Genomic DNA, 25,286 nt, shown 5'->3' on the forward strand with positions numbered 1-25,286 from the left:
AAACAAAGAGTGAAAAATTTAAAGGGGTCTGAATAATTTCCGTACCCACTGTATATATACATTATATATACATATATGAATATGTATGTGTGTGTGTGTGTATATATATTATACACACATATAATATATCCCTCTGTGTGTGGCCAGGTCTGACTCCTTGCTGTTACTCAGCAGGAGCACATAGCTTCCAGCAGAGGGCGCTCTTACACGAGGTCTTCATTGGCTTTGAAGCTGTTCACATCTGCTTTTTGCACACAGAGACACACGCCCGTGCTATAGAGAATATCAGGGAGGCATCTTTCATCCTCTCCTCTTGCCCTCACAAGCCCAGCTATTGTTTCCATTCATCTTCCTCTCCTCCAGCCCCTGGGAAGGTGTCTCCTGTCTCTGTGCTGTTTGTGTTGCACCTGCTCTGTGCACAGCATCCTTTCTCCTCCTCCCTTTGCACATCCAGGATCCAGAGAGGAGACACGCCTGGTACTGGGGGGACACAGAAGCATCTCAAGCAGCATATAGGAAGAAGAAGACCCTTATAGGAAAGGAGAGCCACATACACAAACATTCCAGCCTTGGAATTAAATGTCATCTGTGTCCTGATGGGAGAGAAATAGAGGAGATCCCTGATCCTGAGGGAGGTTGATCTCGACAAAAGCAAAGGAGGAGAGAGCATTGTTCCTTTGCCTTGGTGAGTATTGCATGGATCCATAACAAGGATCATTATGGTACCTGTTCCATCATTCACATCTTCTTCATATCCTAGCAAATCCTCAGCTGCCATTCATCCTTTGCAAAGATGTAATAAAACAGAAAGCTGGAGACAGGTAGATACAAAGATGCTGTTGTTTATAAATATGTATCTGTTATTATTATTTGAACATGTAAATATGTATCTATATGTGTTGTTGATACATGTACACACTCTCCTCTACATCCATCTGGGCAGTGACTGGGGGGATGGGATAAGGTATCAGGGAAGAAGGGGGACAAATGAATCCGCAGGGATTTAATAATTACGTTGTCCTAATGAATTAACCACTTCCAAGCTTGCGGTTTCTGGTCGAAATGCATCGCAGGCCTCTCCATTATATAGGGGGGACTGATATATTTGCCATCATATTTGCATTTATTACATAGTATGGTCACTCCTAGCTCCCCCCTACCTCCCTACCTCCTTGACAGAATGTACTGGGCTTAGAATGGGGGGCAGAGACCATTTCTAGAAACGACTAGTCTTGAAAAGGCCGATTGATTTTTTTTTTTTTTTGGAGCAACGTCATCCAACAGCATGATAAACAGCAATAACAGTAATGGTTTTGAAGGTCATGTATGTATGTATGTATATATATATAAATATATATATATAAAATATGTGTGTGTGTGATGTTGCTATAGGGTGTAACAAATTGATGCCTTGGGGACACTGATCTATAATAATCATTAGTCTGGATGTAGCTCCAGACAGTGATTTTTAGTGCATGGATCAGTATTGCATTGTTATGAGGAGCTATATATAGATACATATGTAGCACGCTTATGTCATAACAAATAAATAATACATAGGGGAGCATTATAATATATTTGTATAGTCTCCGGCTAATGGAGCAGCTTCTATAATTAGGCATCGTTTTTGTGGATCGTCACGAAATGACGTAGTTAATCCAACAAAAAATAGAACGAAATGTTAAATACCCTCAAAGACTTTGTACCGGAACCATAGGCCTTGTTTATAAAGATGGTGTCAGGGAGTGATTTATTAGGGAGTTACCTCTGCACAGTCTCCTTTTCCATTCTCCTTCTCCTATAGGACTAAACTGTTGTCTGACCCTGAATTCTTGTTGTATTGTTGGAAACAGTGTTACTTAAAAAAGATTTAGTGACATCATAGGAGCGTGTCAGAAAATCCCTAGGACAAGTGTCACATGAATCTGTGGAGCTGGGGATGATATGTAACCCTTCCCAGGCCGTGACGTCCAACAACAAGACCGATAACGTGTTCATGCGCCTAATGGGGTCATTTGTACTGATATGTTATAGGATGTAGGTTTTGCAAACGTTTATGCTGATTTTAAATGTTGTCCAATTTTTTATTGTTCATGTTTGTTTTATTATTGCTTTTCTAATATTTAATATTTTTGCTTTTATGCACAGTTCACATAGATACAAGCTCATTTGTATACTGGCTTTCCAGACAGGCCTAGATAAACAGGAAGCGCCCGATGCATAAACTATATACTAACTCCGGAGTCTATGGACATTTTTTTTAAATCCTCTAATGTGAATGTCAACATTTGTTCTAGAAAACCAAAAAAATGCCAAGAACTGTGCACAGCCTTTATACAAATTATCTTGCTGGGTCATTCCACGTTGTGTTATTAACTCAATGAGCACCAATGATTACGTTGTCTGACCTTTATTTATTATTTTTTCTACATTTTTTTTTTATTTTTGTGTTGTAACATTTTATCAAATTTTCCATTAAAAAAGTTACCTTTATAGTATTAATTTGGGGGGGTGAAAGTTGTAGAGATGGTAACCGTTTGCTTCCTGTTTAAGGTCTCAACTGATAATTTGGTGGATATGGATATATCAAGAATTTTTAATTTCTTTAAAAATGTTATAAAAAAATGAGACTATCCAACCAAATAATAGTTATTATAACAGCTTGTGTAAAATAACAAAAAGAGCAATACTCTCCTTTCTAATCCCCTGTTTCTTCGCTGGTCCCCTCCTGTTCTTCCAATTATTGACTGTAGTGTTGATGTGTGATTGGCTGCAGTGATTGGCTGCAGCGGTCACATGTCATATTGACACATTATCAATGGAAATGGAGGAACAGAGACCGTCGGGTGCCAAAAAAGTGTAGACTTGGAAGATGCTTTGAATAGGTAAATTGAAGATTGCTTCTTCTGTTAGTTTTCACCTTTGTAGAATTTTAAAGGTCTGACAAAGATTTTAACAGGTTAATTGTGTTGTAGAACAGTTTTTAGTGTAAATTAACATTAATTTACCTGGATGGTTGATACATTTTGGGCAACAGACAGTTCATAGAGTTTTTGATAATTTGGGTATAATAGAATATCATCTGCTCTGTAATTACTACTGTGAAAAAAACAAACACACAATACATAGGAAACCACATTATATAGAGTGTAAGAAAATGTATCCATCATACCTGTCCTGAATCGTGTGTGTCCATGATGGGATTGTGAACAAGGATTAATGTTTTCTAATTGCTGGATTTAGAAAACATTTGCCATATATAATTGTAATAACATAAAAGTGAAAGAATTGTGTCCTTGTGTAAAGTCTTAGGCTATGTTCACACTTCCATTCGGACCGGACATTCCATTTTAAAGAACAGACAAACAGAACTGATGTCCACAACGGATCCATTGCGTAACTGATGCAAACACATGCAGGGGGAACTTAGTCAATATCATGGGGTCTGTCTGAATTCTATTATATCTCTGTTTTTAGAATGGAAAAAAGTTTGCATAATGCACTTTTTATTCTGTAATTAAAATGGACACATAATAGTACCCAAAAAGACCCCATAGTAAGAAATGAGGCCCCTCTGCTTTCATTCGTATCAATTACGCAACAGATATGATTTGAAGTTTTGGACATTGAAGGAAATCTGTCAGCTGGTTTTTGCTATATAATCTAACAGCAGCATGATATAGGGACAGAGACCCTGATTCCAGCAATGTGTCACTTACTGGGCTGCGTGTGTCAATAAAATCAAAGTTTTATCAGCAGGAGATTATCACTACATGACTAGGTGTCTCGTGCCTCCTAGTCAACTGCTCTGTGTAACCCCATCCCCACCACTGATTGGTAACTTTCTGTCAATATACAGTGTACACAGAAAGCTGCCAATCAGTGATGTGGGTGGGGTTATACAGAGCTTAGCATTCAGAGCTGTGCTAGATGTGCAGCAGAGAAAACTGTGATTGTATCAAAATGACAGCATGCAGACCAGCAAGTGATACATCTCTGGAATTAGGGTCTCAGCCCCTACATCATGCTGCTCTCATTACATAGGAAAAACTTGAGGGCAGATTCCCTTTATTTCCATTTGTCTGTTCCTCAAAAATGAACAGGCAACAGGAAAGTCCAAATAAAAGTGTGAATGTACTCCTATGCTTTCTTGCATGTGTCAGTTTTCACTGTAGTTCTAGAATTGTATTCTTGAGCACAGTGCTGTAATAAAAGATACAGATTTGATTAGTCATTCCATGTGATTATAGTGTCTTTGTAGAAAACCTTTCACCTAATGTGCAGTGCTTAATTTCAGGGTGCGTACAGAATGACCACAGTATAACGATGGTGTGGTGAAATCTATTCCGTAGTTTATACTCGCTCTCCCTGTGTACAGGGTAAAGAGCTGCATTTAAGGTGTAAGATAGTTTGGTGAAACAAACGAAGGGGTCTACAAACAATATGACGACCACCTTGATGCAGGACCCATAACAATATACTCTCCCATTATATCAGCAATTTCTCCTCATCTCAGAGCCTATAAAACTATTTCAGGAATTTATGGTAACATTTTTAAATTGTATCACAACTTGTCCTCTTTGGGCTGGAATCACACATGCCTTTTCTGCTGCAGTTTCTGGTCCTAAGATAAAGAGTACATTCTAAAAAAAATTTAAATATAAAGGATAAAGGGTATTTCCATGCAGAATTGAAAAGTCTGTAGCGGAAAATTCACAGTGAATTCTACATCAACAAGAACTGTCGAGAAGCCGCATATTTCAGTCATTGCATTGCAAAGGGTGAAAACCGCAGTCTAAATTGACATGCTCAGTTTCCTAAGCGGATTTTCTCAACTAGTGGATATTTCATAAAATCTCTTGCACCATGTCAGTAATGCAACATGCAACATATTTTCAGCACATGCAGATCTACAGCTTAAAGGGGTTGTCCAGGACTTTAACAATGATGGCCTTTCCTCCATCAATGTCTGATCAGCGGAGGTGCGACATTCGGCACCCCAGCCAATCAGCTGTTCCTGGTGGCGGCTGGAATAGCTCAGTTATATAGCTGCACAGCTCCATCGACAGAATAGTGGCAACAGCCGGGTACTGCACATAAATCCCCTATTGATTTGAATATCGGGCGGATGTGCAGTACCTGGCCGTGGCCACTATACAGTCGATGGAGCTGTGCTGTGCAGCTCTACAACTAAGCAATTCCAGCCGCCACTGACACCAGGAACAGATGATGACCAATCCTAAGGAAAGGCCATCAATGTCCCGGACAACCCCTTTAATAACCACTTTCAATATCTCTCCTTCTTGCTGCATCAAAAAACTTGGGCTAAAAACAGCTTTAAAAACTGCATGTGTGATTACAGACGTATAAAATTAGGCAGCTCTTTAGATCAGGGGTCTTATATAGCATATCACATGTTGACAATATTTAAATAGGTGTTTTTTTCCCTATTTTTAGTTTTACAAATATGATCAAAAAAAGAAAAATATACAAGTGCATCTCACTAAATTAGAATATCATCAAAAAGTTAATTTATTTCAGTTCTTCAATGCAAAAAGCGAAACTCATATATTATATAGAGTCATTACAAACAGAGTGATCTATTTCAAGTGTTTATTTCTGTTAATGTTGATGATTATGGCTTACAGACAATGAAAACACAAAAGTCATTATCTCAGTAAATTAAAATAATTAACAAAAAAACACCTGCAAAGGCTTCCTAAGCATTTAAAAAGGTCCCTTAGTCTGTTTCAGTAGGCTCCACAATCATGGGGGAGACTGCTGACTTGACAGATGTCCAGAAGGCAGTCATTGACACACTGAACAAGGTCCCAGAGTTCCAATTTTCATTTGGAAATCAAGGTCCCAGAGTCTGGAGGAAGAGTGGAGAGGCCACAATCCAAGCTGCTTGAGGTCTAGTGTGAAGTGTCCACAATCAGTGATGGTTTGGGGAGCCATGTCATCTGCTAGTGTAGGTCCACTGTGTTTTATCAAGACCAAAGTCATTTTAGAGCACTTCATGCTTCCTTCTGCCAATAAGCTTTTTGGAGATGGAAATTTCATTCTCCAGCAGGACTTGGCCCCTGTCCACACTGCCAAAAGTACCAATACCTGGTTTACACACAACAGTATCACTGTGCTTGATTGGCAGCAAACTCGCCTGACCTTAACCCCATAGAGAATCTATTATAGAGAATCTATGGGGTATTGTCGAGAGGAATATGAGAGACACCAGACCCAACAATGCAGACGAGCTGAAGGCTGCTATCAAAGCCACCTGGGCTTCCATAACACCTCAGCAGTGCCACAGGCTGATCGCCTCCATGCCACGCCGCATTGATGCAGTAATTGATGCAAAAGGAGCCCTGACCAAGTATTGAGGGCATTTACTGATCATACATTTCAATAGGCCAACATTTCAGATATTAAAAACATTTTTCAAGCTGTTCTTATAAAGTATTCTAATATACTGAGATAATGACTTTTGTGTTTTCATTGGCTGTAAGCCATAATCATTAACAGAAATAAACACTTGAAATAGATCACTCTGTTTGTAATGACTCTATATAATATAGGAGTTTCACTTTTTGTATTGAAAGAACTGAAATAAATTAACTTTTTGATGATATTCTAATTTAGTGAGATGCACCTGTGTATATACCTACTAATTCCCCGTTGTTCTTCTCCTAGCGTTGTACAAGACCTTTTCTGGTCTACTTGCTTCCTTTTTGGGTGGGGATGCTCATGTGATAGCTGCAGCCAATCACTGACGGCAGCGGTGACCTATGCATCAACGCTACGGCCAGTGACTCACAGAAGTCATCAAATGTCCGCACAAGCAGAACAGGATGTACTGTACTGTAAAATTGTTGTTTTGATCTTCACTACAATTGTAACATTCTCTATGTTGGTTGCTTCGGAACAACATAGATTTATTGTAGACAATTTTATAAATCTCACCCAAAATACTGTTTATAAGGTATATCTTATACTTTGAGGTATTATATAAGGAGAACACTTAAAGGGGTTGTCCGGTCACAGAATATGCATGGCCTCTCCTTAGAATACCCAACAGCGGCCAATAAATATTGAATGGAGCTGCTACGTTCAATGTGTTTACATCCTGCCAACAACGGAGCTTATATCAGCTGATCGGTGGGGCTGATGGGTGGGGCTGATCGCTGGGGCTGATCGCTAGGGCTGATGGGTGAGGTTGATCGTTGAGGCTAATCGGTGGGGCTGATCAGTGGGGTTGAATCCAATCACATTGATTTTCACATTGATTGCCTATCCTGTAGATAGGTAGATAGGTCATCAGTATCCTGTGACTGGACAACCACTTTAAGTTCATGTTCATTTTAGGAATTTTTCTTAATTTCTGACCAAAGACCGAGTGGGTTTTTTTCTCTGTCAGGTAATTAAAATATAATTAGGAGAGCTGTATTAAAGGGAGATAGTAAAATCAGACTTTCCAAACTGCATACATGAGCATGCAAGTCTTTAAAACTATATCAATCAAGACCTATTATATCTTCCATCTGTTCCTTTATTCCCGAGAAGTTAGAGTTTTAATTCATATACACATAAGACACTAAGTGCTCTGGGTGTGACAGAGCCTTCCCTGAGCCTCAGCCTCCCGATGTTTCTCTGTCCAGCTCCAGGCTTGATTGATAGCTCATCGTCTGTATAATGTCAAGCGCCACGCAAGGAAATCAGACTGGTGCTGGGCGGAAAACAAGCTGGGAAGGCTGAGACTTTTTAGGTGCTATGTCATTCCCAGAGCACTTAATGCATGGTTTGCATTACAGATGCTTAAAGGGGTTTTATGAGTATATGACACTAATGAATTATCCTTAGTATAGGTCATTAAAATCAGATCGATGAGGACCTGACACCCTGTAGCCTCCTCCCCCCTCATCCCAATCAGCTTCTAGCAACTTCGGTGGCGGCTGGATATGAACATTGAATGCAACGGCACTCTGCAACTCCATTCAATATGTAGCTGCCATCGCTATAGCTAAGAGCAGCTTTTCAATGATCCCCATCAATCTGATATTGATGAAATATCCCAGTGATAAGTCATCAATATCGTATGCCCGGAAAACACCTTTTATTTCCTTTCAGTGCCGCAAAGAGGAAATGAAGCAAAGCATTGTGTCCATTAAAGTCAGAGGGTTGTCCATGTAGTGCATTGATGTGTCTGACCCTGTAGAGGGGAAGACTACATTGTAGCAGTTCTCTGTCTTGGCTTATTGATGAAGAGACTGACTCCTTTCTGTATAAATTCAAAATGCCGTAATAGCATACTGAAAAATGTGTATTTCTTTAGACCTGACAGTCCCTTTAAAGAAGCCATTCTCCTCCCATCAAAGTTTTTATCCTCTTAATATATTGCAGTCATTATATTATATAGCACTGCGTACTTACAATTGCTCATTTTTCCTTTCTGCCCAGCTAATTCTTCTCTTTTCTCTGCTCTATGTAGAAACAGGAAGTCTCTTGTTCCTGCATTTATCATTCCCATCTTCATCTCCTGACCCAGCTGCTCTCTCCTCCCCCCTGCCAGGAACTTTTGCAGTGACTCATGACTTGTACAGGGAAAATTGACCTCCTGTTTCTACATTGAGCTTAGAAGGATTCAGCTAGTCAGTTTTTAATCACGTGATGTCATAGACTTAATGGAAAAGAGAAGAATTTACTTACTGGGTAGAAAGGTAAAATGAGCAATTGTAAGTACACAAAGCTATATAACATGATGATTGCAATATATTAAGAGGATAAAAACTTTGATGGGAGGAAGTGCGCTTCTTTAAATACTCATTGACAGCCGCACTAATGCTGTTGAGTGTCCATGGCATAATTAACATCTTATTAAGTGATAGCACGCTCCGGTTTACAGTGCTACTTTTAACAAATTACTTACAGCATTCACTATTACTTTTCTTACTAAATCCACTTGTATGAATTATTTAGTAAGTGATTTCTTCATTTCACAAAGTAGGCTATTTCTCATTTTTTGTATTGATTGGGAGGAGTTATAATGTAGGTCTGTGGTTTCCAGCCTTTTATCTCTCTCTCCCTTTTCTTGTAGTTGCGCCTCGGGGCTGCAGATCATCATTCATGCCATCAGCTCTAATGTGGCTGTAATTGTGCCTGTGTCAGGGGATGTTCCCTATATTCACTCTATGTGTTGGTCACTTCTGCTTCATTGCCTTGTCTAATGTTTAATGACTGTATGTATGGCTTTTATAGGGCGAAAGGCAAAGCCTGGCACAGGTCTCATGTAGAGTTGCATGGCTATATGGCATCTCTTGAATATTTATGAATATATGCCTATAATAAGAATGTTTTATTTATTTCCTTAAAGGGAATATGTTTAAATCAAGTTTTTAAAATTTATTTAAAGGGAAGTAAATTACTTATTGTTTCAATAAGGTTTTTGTGTTACATGTATTTTTAAAACATTTTTTTCAATGATTTTTTCATAATATAATCTTTATTTAAAAAAAAATAATAATAATTTGTAATCATTAAATTTTTACACTGGCCACTGGGTTTTTTTTTACACTCCTACTTCCTGTCTTTTCAGGAAAATTTTTCAGTAAGACTTTTTATCATCACAGACAGGATTACGATGACAGGTGATACCTGCATATACCTCTATATAACACAGGATCCACCAATCACAATAGACAATGTCAATACCTTTGCACATGCTCATTAGACACTTTAATACAAAAGATAGGATCGGAATCTTTTTTGTTTGTAGTTAATGTACATATTTTGTTTCTAGAAACACCAAGAAGTTAGAATCTAGAAACAAAAAACACTCACCAATGTGAAAATTGCAAGATTTTTATGTTTATTTTTTAAAGAGGACCTTTCACCATATTTTTCAAGTTAAGCTGTACACACAATCTAATAATGGCTGCAGAGTGGAATGAAACGGGGTTTTTAATTTTTTTTCGGTTTCGTCTCTCCGTTTTCGGAAATATTAGTAATCAAAGTACTGGCACCTACTGAGTTAACTTTAGTTAAGTCCAAGTGGGTTTTACAGATAGCAACTCATACAGGAAAAAAGTAAGTACATACATGCATACATTTGGATCCAACAATAATAGGATAGGATTTTTGGGGGGGGTTGTTTTTTTGTAGTGCCCATAAAAGGTTAATTAATTTTTCTTTATTATGACTAGGAGTTGAGTTAGGCTTCAATTTGCAGTAAATTACAATGTGCATTGACCCTTATTGACCAGCAATGTGATTGTTAGCTGGAGCAAAAGATAACTGACCTGAGCTGAAAATGATGTATGTGGTCAACATCCATCTGTGCTACTGTAACCTTTTCTAGGACTGTTGTTGAAACTATCGAATTTTTCGTTCTTTGGGATTTTGTGCGTCCACAAGGGTGTAAATAATTTTCATAATTTTGGCACCTTCGGGTCCAGGAGGAAATTTAGCAATTACAGGTGTTAAAGGGACATTAAGTGAAAAATGACTGTAAACTGGTGGTGATCAATGTTCCCTCCAGCCACGCTAAAATGGAAATAATTAAATTGTACATTCTAATGAGGATCAAGGAGCTCAATATTGGTCCTGTCTGTCTGCAGGATTTGCAATGTTTAACTCTATCATTTCTTGCAGCTTAAAGGAAACAGTGGGGGTGACAGTGATGTTCCCCACCCAATATTGATGACCTATCCTGTAGGTTATTAATATATTGATTTTATATTGATGACCTATCCTGTAGGTTACTAATATATTGATTTTATATTGATGACCTATCCTGTAGGTTACTAATATATTGATTTTATATTGATGACCTATCCTGTAGGTTATTAATATATTGATTTTATATTGATGACCTATCCTGTAGGTTATTAATATATTGATTTTATATTGATGACCTATCCTGTAGGTTATTAACATATTGATTTTATATCCTAAAGAGAGGTCATCAGTATATAAGCGCTAGAGAACACCTTTAATAAAAAATCCAGAGATTTAACCAAGTGTTTATGTACCATACACATAGTCCTTATAGCTGCTATGGGGCGGCCCCTATTCAGGTTAGTTTTTAACCCATGCTAATTAGGTGTTAAAAATATGTGGATGTTGCCTCCAAGTCAGAATAGGGGAACCATGACTTCCTATTGTGGGTAATTGATTGTGTAGTCATTCCAACAACAGCTGAAATTAATTTTTATCATTTTGTGAGACCCCTTGTACTCTGATTATGCCGCTGGATCGAACATCTTAACATGTTTGCCTTCTGTTAAGCCTACTAGGGAGCTTTAAAAAGGGAGTAGCACTTGCTGATGCTATGGAGTGCATAGGTGTAAGGGACAACACATGTTGGCCTAAGCTCCATTCTCTGATCAATGTGAATCTGAAGTCCACCTTCTTCTTCCCTCAAGCACTACAATTATAGATTAGCAAAGCCATAGGTGGTTTTATGGTGGCTGATGCCCACTGCATACACTTGCTAACCCTTCTGAAAAATTCAAGGGGCTCCAGGAAAAAGTCAATATCTCCTCTATAGTTTGCAGCCATTGTCTTGTGGTCAGACAAAAATGGCTTCCCGGCATCCTCTGGAACCTAGGTCATGAGGCACATGCCCTATGAGGGCACATTATAAATCTATGGGATCAGTTGACATCTATTCAAAGACGGGTTTTAAAAAATGATGAAACTACAGGAGTAACTTAAAGAGAATCTGCATCAGGATTTTATACCCCAAATTAATGGTATGTATGTAATGGCGCTTTATTGCTGATTAAATCCTTGTCTTGCTTGTAGAAATCTGTTTTTGAGAAATTCATAGTTGAAACTACAGTGCCTACAAGTAGTATTCAAACCCCTGCAGATTTAGCTGGTTTGATAAGATGCAAATAAGTTAGAGCCTTCAAACTGCAAACGAGAGTAGGATTTATGAACAGAAGCATAAATCTTACAAACCAAAAAGTTATGTTGCTCAGTTGAATTTTATTAAATTTTAAACATAAAAGTGTGGGTCAATTATTATACAACCCCTATGTTTAATATTTTGTGGAATAACCCTTGTTTGCAATTACAGCTAATAATCATCTTTTATAAGACCTGATCAGGCCGGCACAGGTCTGTAGAGTTATCTTGGCCCACTCCTCCATGCAGATCTTCTCCAAGTTATCTAGGTTCTTTGGGTGTCTCATGTGGACTTTATTCTTGAGCTCCTTCCACAAGTTTTCAATTGGGTTAAGGTCAGGAGACTGACTAGGCCACTCCAACACCTTGACTTTTTCCCTCTTGAACCAGGCCTTGGTTTTCTTGGCTGTGTGCTTTGGGTCGTTGTCTTGTTGGAAGATGAAATTACGACCCATCTTAAGATCCTTGATGGAGGAGCGGAGGTTCTTGGCCAAAATCTCCAGGTAGGCCGTGCTAGCCATCTTCCCATGGATGCGGACCAGATGGCCAGGCCCCTTGGCTGAGAAACAGCCCCACAGCATGATGCTGCCACCACCATGCTTGACTGTAGGGATGGTATTCTTGGGGTCGTATGCAGTGCCATCCAGTCTCTAAACGTCACGTGTGTGGTTGGCACCAAAGATCTCGATCTTGGTCTCATCAGACCATAGAACCTTGAACCAGTCTGTCTCAGAGTCCTCCAAGTGATCATGAGCAAACTGTAGACGAGCCTTGACATGACGCTTTGAAAGTAAAGGTACCATACAGGCTCTTCTGGAACGGAGACCATTGCGGTGGAGTACGTTACTTATGGTATTGACTGAAACCAATGTCCCCACTGCCATGAGATCTTCCCGGAGCTCCTTCCTTGTTGTCCTTGGGTTAGCCTTGACTCTTCGGACAAGCCTGGCCTCGGCACGGGAGGACACTTTCAAAGGCTGTCCATGCCATGGAAGGCTAACAGTAGTTCCATAAGCCTTCCACTTACGGTTGATGCTCCCAACAGTGGAGACAGGTAGGCCCAACTCCTTGGAAAGGGTTTTGTACCCCTTGCCAGCCTTGTGACCCTCCACGATCTTGTCTCTGATGGCCTTGGAATGCTCCTTTGTCTTTCCCATGTTGACCATGTCTGAGTGCTGTTCACAAGTTTGGGGAGGGTCTTAAATAGTCAGAAAAGGCTGGCAAAAGAGATCTTTAATCCACACATGTGAAGCTCATTATTCTTGGTGCCTGAACTACTTCTTAATACTTTTGGGGGACCAAACAGAATTCTTGTGGTTTGAGGGGTTGAATAATAAATGACACTCTGAATTAACTTTTAACGTTTTAAAAAAAAAAAAAAAAAAATTTGCTGCAGTGCATTTCCCACTTCCAGGCTGATCTACAGTACAAATGTCACAATGCCAAGTTAATTCCGCATGTGTCAACCAGCTAAATCTGCAGGGGGTTGAATACTACTTGTAGGCACTGTATATGCTAATGGGTTGCAAGTGCAGTGGGGCAGGACATTGCACTTGCAGTTTTCTTGCCTTCTCTCCCCATTCTCTGCTCGCTGCCTGACTACTGTCTCTGATTGAAAGGTCACAGAAGCAGGAGTGACCTGTCAGAGGCAGGAAGTAGCCAGGGAATAGGGAGAGAGGGCAAGAATACTGCAAATGCAGTGTCCCACCCCACTGCACTTGCAATTCATTAGCATACAATTTTAACTATGTATTTCTCTAAAACAGCATCATAGATTTCTGCAAGAAAGGTCAGGATTTAATCAAAATTAAAGCACCTATACATACTGAACATGCCATTAGTTTGGGGTATAAAATGCTGATTACAGGTTATCTTTAAGATCGGCCTCAGTTGAACAGTGGCATTCTCAGATTAAAAATTGTGGGTGCAACTGCAGCTGCATTCACTTAAATGCACAATTTTCGGCCATAAAACGGATAAGTCGAGTGTATGCTGCAATTTTTTCTGACATATGGAAAATCTCTTCTGTTCACCAGGGCATTGTGTAACATTAGTCAGTGTGCTGTCCATGGAACGTATGAATAACACAGCAACAGAAAACCCAGCCAAACTCACAGATACATACTGTATACCTAGGGTTCCAGCTTCAAATGTTTTTTCCTCATCAGCTTTTACATATTTGATTTGATTCTAGTGACTTAATTTAATTTCTTTGTATTCATATAGTCGCATAGCAGTAAGATCATCTTTTATTAAATTCTACATTGTCCTTCTGGCCTCCAGCCCAATCTGTTTAAACCCTGTGCTTCACTTACAATGACATTTGCAGGTTTCTGAATCACTGGGCCATTTATTTGGAGTATTTGTAGAAGGCACAATGTACTTTTTTTCATTTTAACCTTCAGTGGGTGGTCAAGTAATTCATCAGAAAGGTTTTATAGCAGAATGTATGAAACACAATACAAAATTAAAGCAAGCAAAATGATTAATCAATCATTAATCAATCACATGTCATTCAGGAGCATACATAGAAATCATGGGGCTCCATAGCAAAAGTTCTAATTGTCCGCTATATAGTATAATGCAGTCCCCATAGTCCTCCATATAGTATAATGTACTCCCCATAGTCCTCCATATAGTATAATGTACTCCCCATAGTCCTCCATATAGTATAATGCACTCCTCATAGTCCTCCATATAGTTTAATGCCGCCCCATAGTCCTCCATACATTATAGTGCATTCCCCAGAGTACTCTATATAGTATAATGCACTCCCCATAGTTATCCATATAGTATAATGCACTCCCCATAGTTATTCATATAGTATAATGCACTCCCCATAGTCTTCCATATAGTATAATGCACTCCCCATAGTCCGCCATAGAATATTCGGCCACCACATTATTCTCACTGATTTTAAAAAAATAAGTACAATACTCACATCTCCTCCTTGTTCTCCTAAGATGTCAAATGCAGAGGAAGAAGGATGCTTTCAACTGTATTGGCATCCAGGTTGCCGATATAGTTGAACTTACAACGATAGGGGGGGACCCAGTGCTGGCCTTCGCACCAGACCCCCCAGCTCCTGGGCCCCATAGCGGCCGTGTGGCTTGCCGCCGTTGTTGATACGCTACTGATATCATTGATCAGTCATATGAGACAGATGTAGTTTCAAGTGAATCTGTCACTCAGATTTCACAATATTAACTGCATACATTATAAACAAGATCTCTTAGACTTGATGAAGCTGATGTACTTTGAAAACTCATTTTAGAATGTAATCCTCAATGTAAAATATTTAGGTTTTTTTACTGAGCTTGAACTACACTCATGAATTGCTCATATTCATATTAAGCCAGGGAACTTTCACAAATGATCATACAGTCATTTTGACATGGATTTACAAAGTGAGTACACCAGTCTCATCAGGTCTAAAGGGTTGATTTATTAATGTATGCTGTTTGTATTTTGAGATCTAGGGACAAATCTGTTTCAAATAGACAAATCTGATATAAGTAAAACCAAAAGTATAATTATAAGTTGGTATACATACAATGTGCAGGAGCATGTTCACACTGGTCATTAAACAGACAAAACCTAAGAGAGAAAGAAAATGAATCTGATATAAGTATCTTAAAAAAGACCTATCACCAGAGCAGGAGGTTGCAGTAGTCAAGGCGGGAGATGATGAGGGAATGATAGAGATTGTACTAGTGTACTATCACTACCTTTACACAGAGAACCTCGAGACCCCTGTTATCGTGATAATTTCTGGTTTAAATGGTTGGACCCCCAGCGATCATAGATTTATCACCTCTCCACAGAAGATGTGATGAATGTATCTATGGAGAAACCTCTTTAAAAGTGTTTTATGCCACATTACATTTGACAGTCACAGTTTAAAGAGGAAATTCAACAGGGAGATAACAGTATAAGAGCATTTCCTTTGTTTCTTTTTAAAGAGGGGTTCACATCATCCATAATGGGTAAAATTGCTAGACAACTTTGCAATTTACCTCTTATTTTATCCTCTATGGGACACTTTTATCTCCAGTACAAAATGGAGCTGCAACTCGGATGCTCGACAGCTGCTCAATTAATTCTCTATGGGGCTGCTGGAAAAAGTTGAGGGCAGTGTTCATCAGTCCCATTGGGAGTGAATGGAGCGGCGTACAAGTGTGTGCACTACTGCTCCATTCTAACTGGGATAAATGTTCCTTGTTCTAATAATCAGTGCAGGTCTATGAGGTCATACAGTCACCAATCAATAAGTTATCACCTATCCTTTAGATATTTTTAAACTAGTTTTCACCAGACAGCCCCTTTAAGGTTGAAGTTAAAATTACTATGTTCCAACTCTTGATCGCTGTATCTCATCTTCCTCTTTCTATAGAACAGCAGGACATAAAGTGGCTACACAATCCAAAGGTGCCATCTACATCCTACATCTACATCCTCACGTGTCTGCTGCTAATCCACGAACCGCACATACAGTTGAAACCAGAATGGGAAAGGTTTATTCTGATTTCATGTCAGATATTGAGAAAAACATACATATCTGTCTTTTTATACAGTGTATCTAAACTTCTGGTTTCAACTGTACTTTATGTCACTATCCAAAAACATTCAATAGAAAAAAAGTTAAAAAAGAAAGTCTGTTTTAGTCTTTAAACGATAGATTTTTGATTTCCACCTCTGTGTCTTCCACACTGCGTGTATATATGGCCATGGAAGAAAACAAAAAGAATGGATGACCTATAGAGCACTTCCTATTGTGTGCAAACACACTCACTTCCCCTGTAGATTTTTGCTTATTCAAACACAGGATATTAAAACAAAACAATATTTTCATGTATAACTTCCTGTACAAAGGCAAAGTGAAGAATAAAAACAACCAAATGTACTACAGAAAACTTACACCTATCACACATTTATACACAAGTAGGATAATTGATTCATCATGTTTAAAGGGAAATTGCCATACCCAAAATCCTTACATTGTCCTCACATTGAGTAAACTCCAGCCACAGAATTCAAACTAAAGCATCTCTACTTCTTGATGACCCCATCTGCAAATCTCAGCTTCATAGGGCCTTTTCAATAGGATATTAAAAGATAATTGGATATAGGGGCTACCTCTAGCCATACTTTAATTTTCAGATTTCATACTTTGCACTGATGAGCGGCAGTACCCTGAAACACAGTTTCTGCAAATTAAGATTCTGGTTTGGACTCTATCCTAAGTCACATGACAAGGCTCATTAAAGAGTCGATGTTGACTTTTAGGATCGCTACTTCCAATAGGTGGCACTAGAATTCAAGTCCTCTTCCTCTCTGAAGAGTCAATTTGCATATTTAATTTTTCAGAGGAGGCTGAAAAAATCAAGGAAAAAGGAGCCTGATGAAGAGCTCAAGTTGAGTTGTAAATGCATTGCTCATATGCCAATTTAAGGGAACCTGACAGGTGATACATGGGCAGCATGCATCAGGCACCAGCTGTACGATCACAGCCATGTATGTTTGTCTCTGTAACACTACAGTGTTTCAGAGAAAAACATACTTTTAATAACCGGCAGCTTCTCCCCGCCTGATGACAGTGGCTGGCAAGCCTCTGCCAATGTGCACACATAGACAAAGGTTTGTCAGTCACTTTCAGTGGGCGGGGAGAAGCCGCCAGGGACCCGCCTGTACGACTAGTGCACAGTGTGGCTCGGTCCCCCGCGGCTATTAAAATGAAGTTTTTCTCTGAAACTCCACAGCGTTTCAATGACAATCATACATGACTGTGATCGTACAGCCTGTGCCTGATACACGCTGTCCACGGTTTGAGCAGCATGTATCACCTATCAAGTTCCCTTTCAGTTTATGTGTTAATTCACATTCCTGGCCATTTAATTTGCGACTTCTGTGGAGCCAGATTTGTAACAAGAACAGCGCTTCCTTGCGCCTCCCATTGGTTCCTCTGTGATCCTCTACCATTCACCATGGCACTGTTTCTTTTTGTATTCTTAACATTAAAAAAAAATTCTTACAATTTTTCACACTGACCTTTACGTCTTTTGCTAGAGACTTCCTCTTCTGCGAATATTCAGAATATTTTATAAGTCTCATTATCATCAGAGAACGACATTACAACAACAGGTAACACTTCTATATACAGTAGATAACACAGGCTCCACCATTTACAATAGGTGATATCACAGCTCACCTCCCCCTCCTCCATTGCTGCAAATGTCCATGTGACCAACAAGATGTGGGAGTCTTATATTGAGTCTAATGACACATTTGCTTTAAGTGGAGTCAGTCTTGTTATAGGAGTTCGGAAACATTTGATCACATATGTTAAATGACAGTCTGCCAAACTCTCTGATTTTGGCCCGAGCTGCTGACACTCCCATAGGCAGATATCAGGGCGAGTGTGGAGTAGGCATGTCGGAATTCAACATGCCTAATCCTTTGGTTCTCATAAGAGATAAGCTGCCACTAGAAGTGTCCAGCTGTGACTTTCTTCTATCACTAATTGAGAACACATGCATTTTCAACTTGTGCATGGGGAAGGGGGGGGTCAAGAAAAATATGTAACTAAGCTTATATGGCTACCTCGAGTGAAGACAGTCCTGTGCGCCACTGTTTTTTTTTTACTTGGCCACGTCGGTATTTATATGTCATATCCAGCATATGATTGTAGCAGACAATGCTGACCACGGTGTAAATATCAGTACGGAGGACATGTCACCAACGTGGTTAGATTGGCTGCCAAAGTCCCAGAGCGTGACATCGATGCAGCAAAGTAGACATTGGCTTCAGGGCACTACAGATTCATCAGAGCAGACGTGAGGGGATGCAAAAAGATAAGTGTATGACTATTCGATTTTTTTCTCCCATGTGCAGTTTTTGCCGAGTGTTTTCTAAATTAGAGAAAAATTATTTTAGCTTTTAAAATAGTCTTGTAAACTTGTCATGTTACTTGGGCGCCTGTGAAGTGTTTTATCTATATTTATGTCGAAGCTATTATTCCATATCATTGAACTCTGTGTAAAGGATCTTCCATGGATATGCAATGTGACTCATGATATCTCCCGTCCAAGTGATATACTCGATGTCTTCACAATGTAGAGGATTGAGTCAAATGACGCATTTCACATCAATATGACAAGGGCTGAGTGATGATACCACAACATTAATCCAAAAGTGCAGAAGTTCATGAGTTACTAACACCCTTTATGTACGGTATATAGCGCCAATCTATTCTACAACACTTTACAATTCGTAAAAGTACATACATGACACAATAAATTACAAAATAAAAAACATAAAGTTAGTGGAGAGACTTAACTTAAAACATCTGAATCTCAATTCAAAATCTATTATAGGGTCCCCACCTCCCTTGGGCAATTTATAATATTGGCATCTTATGTATCAGACTGGTCATTTGACCTAATTAGGTTCCATGTGCCAGAGGCGACTGTTACCTCTGCACTTCCTATAGCAGCGCCTTGGAGCAAATCTTGTCCTTTAAAGATTAGTTCAAGGATTTTTCTTCCATGATGATAGACAAAATTTATATTAATTTCTTCTCCCCTTCCCCCCTCCTTCCGGTTGCCATCACACATCAATGACAATTGCCCAGTTTATGACTTATAGCTGCCAATCACTGGTTGCCAAACCAGAGAGACAGCAGGATCATCCATTCTAATATCCATGCTTAAAAGGGGACATGTAGATGTGGAAATTGCTTAGTTCCCAAAGGGTCCCCATGTAAGCACCAACTTAAGTGCTACCCACTGTGCAAGCCATTGTACCCCAGAGTCAGCCATAGTTCTCCCCAGTGATACCCCAGTCTCCTATCACCAACCACAGTGCCCACAGTAACAACCACTGTGCCCTCGATCATCACACCATTTGAGATACATTTGTAGATGGGTCCTTCCTTACCTTTCCTTTTGGCTCAACTTTTGCCAAGATAAAAACCAATTTTGTAAAAAAAAAAAATATTTTGCAATACTTTGTTGGGAGATGTTTAAGCCGTATGCATATGTGCCCATCGAGTGGTTGTCATGAGAATTTCCGCCTGTTAATGGATTTGCTAGGATGTGAGGATATTATATTACATATAGTTTTGTTGTGAGAACTTGGAGTCTTTAACGAAATTTGCAAAAAGGGTGGACACGTGAGTATATTTTTCCTTTCATGCCCCTTCTTTAGCAAAAAGGAATATCTTGGTTTGCCCCGTTACAGTTGAACGTAACTGTGTTCCTTTGCTGATCTTTGCTTTTCTAGAGAACATATGATAGGTAAAACTCAAAGCTTGCTAAGTCTGACCTTCAACATATAGTCTACAGATGTACTTAAATAGGTTCGGCTAAGACAATGAATGCAGGTGTCCATGCTCGACATTCAGACAGGGCTTTGTAGAGCTCTATTCTTGGGATCACTGGGGGGCCCAGATGTTGGACCTCCAGTGATCAGTAAGTTATATCAACTGACCTCAAACTATACAGTGATACGTCATTGTTATATTGCTTGATGTTTCATATATATCACTTCTGCACATGTTACTTTAGTAACCCTGAATCTCAGTGTATCATATCATATTATATTGTAACCTTAAGTCTCTGTGTGTTATTGTTCTAGACCCTCAACATGTATCGTTTGTATTTTACTGACCTTGAGTCTCGGTACACTACAGTTTACTATCTGTGAGAAACTTCTGCCTTTGTTATTTTTTTTTCTGTTGTTGTGTAGGCTAAAAGCCTCCATACGCATTAGATGTCTGTTGGCTGAACGATGCTTCAGCTGATTGTTCAGCCAATATCTAGCTCAGCCAACTCTCCCATACACAGGAGCGCTCGTTCGGCCGAGCGCTGATGTTTTCTCCATGAGAAAGCTACCTATTGAAACAACGGCCCGGGGGTTTATCTCTGGGAGAACAATGCGATGGCAATCCAAAATTGGCATCTCCCTCGACCATCAGTTGACCAATGCCCCATACACATTATATTGTCACTCGTACCTGTCAATATGGGGGATCGGTGGACATTACTCTAATGTCTATGTGTGGTCTTTAGTTCAAATTATATTGCAAACTGACTAAAGATTTATTTTCAAAATGGCAAGTTATCTCTTATTTGTAGGATAAAGGACTACTAGCTGATCACTGGGCCTCTGACCACTGGAACCCCTATCGATCCCTAGAACTGGGCTCTGTTGCCCGGTTGTGAACATAGTGGCAGTGTGCATACTTGACCTCCGCTCAATTCATTGTCTATGGGACTGCCAGAATCAGTCTAGTACATTACTCGGCTTTCTCCAACAGTTCCATCAATTATAAATGAAGCTGAGGATGAGCATATGGACCACTGTAGACCCCCATTCTCAGGATTCTAGAGTCCCGTTCTTGGAATCGGTGGGATTCAATTGCCTAAACGTTCTTATTGACATTTGTATTTATTATATGCAATGCCCTCTCACTTTTTCTTTGCATAAAGGGGCAATCCAATCATGAAAAAAGAAGTATAGATGCAAATAAAATTACTATTTATTCAAATTATTTTAAAAAAACAATCAATAAAAGTACATTTCTAAAAAGTAGAAGTAGATAGAAGGATACCACAGTAAGTAGGTTGGAGGTATAGTCCAACAAGATAGTAGACAGATATACACACGTCCAAGGTTATGTCAAGGCAGGAGAGGCCTGTCCAAACAAGCAACCTTAATAAAGTGTCACATTCAATAAATAATAATAGTACTATAACAGTTCATAATAAAGAGGACCCAAATTATTAGGTTACTCAAAAGGATTCAGCGGTATAAAAAACCTGTAAAGAGAACTTGTCATAGAACTGTAAAGTATAGCGTGCAATAATAGGAAGAGTCCATGGATGATGCTATATCAGGCCTTAAAAATGGGGAAAGAGCCTCAAAATTGTCACCACCACAAAAAGCCCTGAAAAAACTAAGAGTTATGATAAAGTGACATATGGCTAAGTGCCAGTTTGGAATATGATGTAGACAAGTGTCAAAGAAAATCCATTATAAATAAACACAAAATATATAATAACATGGTAGGTATATAGGGAATGGAGGGAAGAGGCAATACAACCTGGTCACTGTGGAAGGAGGGACAATCCCAACGCGCGTTTCGCGGGGGATGGGTACATAGGGGGTAGAGAGCTCCCTTATATTGAGCCATGTTCAGTGTGCTCTCCTACCCCCCGAAGAAGAGGAACGCGAAACACGTCTACTATCTACTGTCAACTATCTTGTTGGACTATACCTCCAACCTACTTACTGTGGTATCCTTCTATCTACTTCTCCTTTTTATAAATGTACTTTTATTGATTGTTTTTTTTAAATAATTTGAATAAATAGCAATTTTATTTGCATCTATGCTTCTTTTTTCATGATTGGATTGCTTTGAATGAAGTATTGCATTCAATAGGCCCCCAACTTTATTTGGAATATTTTGTATAAAGGGGGCTGGCTATTTCGGGCCAGACCTGGTTGTACTCTTGACGAGCATTGTCTGAATGCTTTTGTTGTCTCCATTGTCTGATGTTTCTATAAACAAATTATGGACCACTGGGTGAGAACTGAAGAATTATCTGTGGTGTCTTGCCTGCATAAATCGAATAATGTATAAATCTTGGATGGTAGCCCTGATTCAAAAAGGTCTTTCTGAGGCCACCAAGGTGTTTGCCTCTAGAGTCCTTATCTATGAACCAATCCAATATTTACAGCCAGAACTGTTTATCTTTCTCCCACAGTAATAGCTCTGCTTAACGTCACCTGTCTCATCTATTGCATTATTTCTGTGTCCTAATGTGTATAAATATGTGACTCTTCAGATTTTGTGTTATATTAGCCTGATGAAGTGGCCTGAGTAGCCTTGAAAGCTTGCAACTTGTTACCATCTTTTCAGTTAGCCATTAAAAGGTATCAACCACTGAGGACTCTCAAATCTAAATATTTTTCTATTTACTGGCTAACACAGTACAAAAATATATATATATATTTTTTTTTCCCTGTATGAAAAAAGTTAAATGTTAATTTTTTCCTTCCACGTTGCTTCAGTTCCTGTGAAGCACGTGAAGGGTTAATAAACTTTTTGAGTGTGGTTTTGAGTACCTTGAGGGGTGCAGTTTTTAGAATGGTGTCACTTTTGCATATTTTCTGTCATATAGGCCCCTTAAGTCAATTTTGTTGCAAAAGTGAGAAATCGCTGTTCAACTTTTAACCCTTATAACTTCCTAACAAAAAAAATTTGTTGCAGAAATTGTGCTGATGTAAAGTAGACATGTGGGAAATGTTATTTATGGACTATTTTGTGTGACATATCTCTCTGGTTTAAGGGCATAAGAATTCAAAGTTGGAAAATTGCAAAATTTTTAAATTTTTGCCAAATTTCCATTTTTTCACAAATAAACGCAAGTGATATCAAAGAAATGTTATCACTATCATGAAGTACAATATGTCACGAGAAAACATCTCAGAATTAGGGGGATCCATTGAAGCGTTCCAGAGTAATTACTTCATAAAGTGACAGTGGTTGGAATTGTAAAATTTGGCCCGGTAATTAAGGACATAATTGGCTCCGTCACTAAGAGGTTAAAGTTACAATTGAGTAATCGATTGGTGCCACATATCAAATAAATGAAAGTGTGATCTGATAAATATAAGATTACGTGGGCATCTTGACTGCACCCATAGGCAGATGTTGGGGAAACTGAAGATTGATCCTTTTTCTTGCTGTGACTGAGAGCAGCTTGTGTCCATCCATATAAAAGTTAGTCGTAATGCTCTAAACTCCATCAAATAATTTTTGAGGTTCAGGTTGTTTAAATTTTAGTATAAAACCTAAGTTTTTCAGCTTTTTAAAAAAGTATTTGCGTAAGGCCTCACTCATTCATTTTGCATACATGAAAAAAATATACAGTACAGACCAAAAGTTTGGACAAACCTTCTCATTTAAAGATTTTTCTGTATTTTCTTGACTATGGAAATTGTACATTCACACTGAAGTCATCAAAACTATGAATTAACACATGTGGAATTATATACTTAACAAAAAAGTGTGAAACAACTGAAAATATCTTATATTCTAGGTTCTTCAAAGTAGCCACCTTTTGCTTTGATGACTGCTTTGTACACTCTTGGCATTCTCTTGATGAGCTTCAAGAGGTAATCACCGGAAATGGTCTTCCAACAATCTTGAAGGAATTCCCAGAGATGCTTAGCACTTGTTGGCCCTTTTGCCTTCACTCTGCGGTCCAGCTCACCCCAAACCATCTCGATTGGGTTCAGATCTGGTGACTGTGGAGGCCAGGTCATCTGGCGTAGCACCCCATCACTCTCCCTCTTGGTCAAATAGCCCTTACACAGCCTGGAGGTGTGTTTGGGGTCATTGTCCTGTTGAAAAATAAATGATGGTCCAACTAAACGCAAACCGGATGGAATAGCATGTCGCTGCAAGATGCTGTGGTAGCCATGCTGGTTCAGTATGCCTTCAATTTTGAATAAATCCCCAACAGTGTCACCAGCAAAGCACCCCCACACCATCACACCTCCTCCTCCATGCTTCATGGTGGGAACCAGGCATGTAGAGTCCATCCGTTCACCTTTTCTGCGTCGCACAAAGACACGGTGGTTGGAACCAAAGATCTCAAATTTGGACTCATCAGACCAAAGCACAGATTTCCACTGGTCTAATGTCCATTTCTTGTGTTCTTTAGCCCAAACAAGTCTCTTCTGCTTGTTGCCTGTCCTTAGCAGTGGTTTCCTAGCAGCTATTTTACCATGAAGGCCTGCTGCACAAAGTCTCCTTTTAATAGTTTTTGAAGAGATGTGTCTGCTGCTAGAACTCTGTGTGGCATTGACCTGGTCTCTAATCTGAGCTGCTGTTAACCTGCGATTTCTGAGGCTGGTGACTCGGATAAACTTATCCTCAGAAGCAGAGGTGACTCTTGGTCTTCCTTTCCTGGGGTGGTCCTCATGTGAGCCAGTTTCTTTGTAGCGATTGATGGTTTTTGCAACTGCACTTGGGGACACTTTCAAAGTTTGCCCAATTTTTCGGACTGACTGACCTTCATTTCTTAAAGTAATGATGTCCACTCGTTTTTCTTTACTTAGCTGCTTTTTTCTTGCCATAATACAAATTTTAACAGCCTATTCAGTAGGACTATCAGCTGTGTATCCACCAGAGTTCTGCACAACACAACTGATGGTCCCAACCCCATTTATAAAGCAAGAATCCCACTTATTAAACCTGACAGGGCACACCTGTGAAGTAAAAACCATTTCCGGTGACTACCTCTTGAAGCTCATCAAGAGAATGCCAAGAGTGTGCAAAGCAGTCATCAAAGCAAAAGGTGGCCACTTTGAAG

The 25,286-nt window shown here is 39.3% G+C and overlaps 1 protein-coding gene across 3 annotated transcripts in view; it reads left to right on the plus strand.

The window, feature by feature from the left end:
- The first annotated feature begins 204 nt into the window (after nucleotides 1-204).
- Nucleotides 205-25,286, plus strand: part of LOC141161749 (sodium channel protein type 2 subunit alpha-like) — a 313,242-nt gene continuing 288,160 nt past the window's right edge. For all 3 annotated transcript variants that reach the window (XM_073647018.1, XM_073647017.1, XM_073647019.1), the window contains exon 1: nucleotides 205-685. The gene's annotated coding sequence lies outside the window, so the exon portion shown is untranslated. The remainder of the gene's footprint in view (nucleotides 686-25,286) is intronic.

This window comes from Phyllobates terribilis, unplaced genomic scaffold (assembly GCF_046119375.1).
Source record: "Phyllobates terribilis strain yellow unplaced genomic scaffold, ASM4611937v1 Scaffold_9__5_contigs__length_417890890, whole genome shotgun sequence".
NCBI lineage: Eukaryota > Metazoa > Chordata > Amphibia > Anura > Dendrobatidae > Phyllobates > Phyllobates terribilis.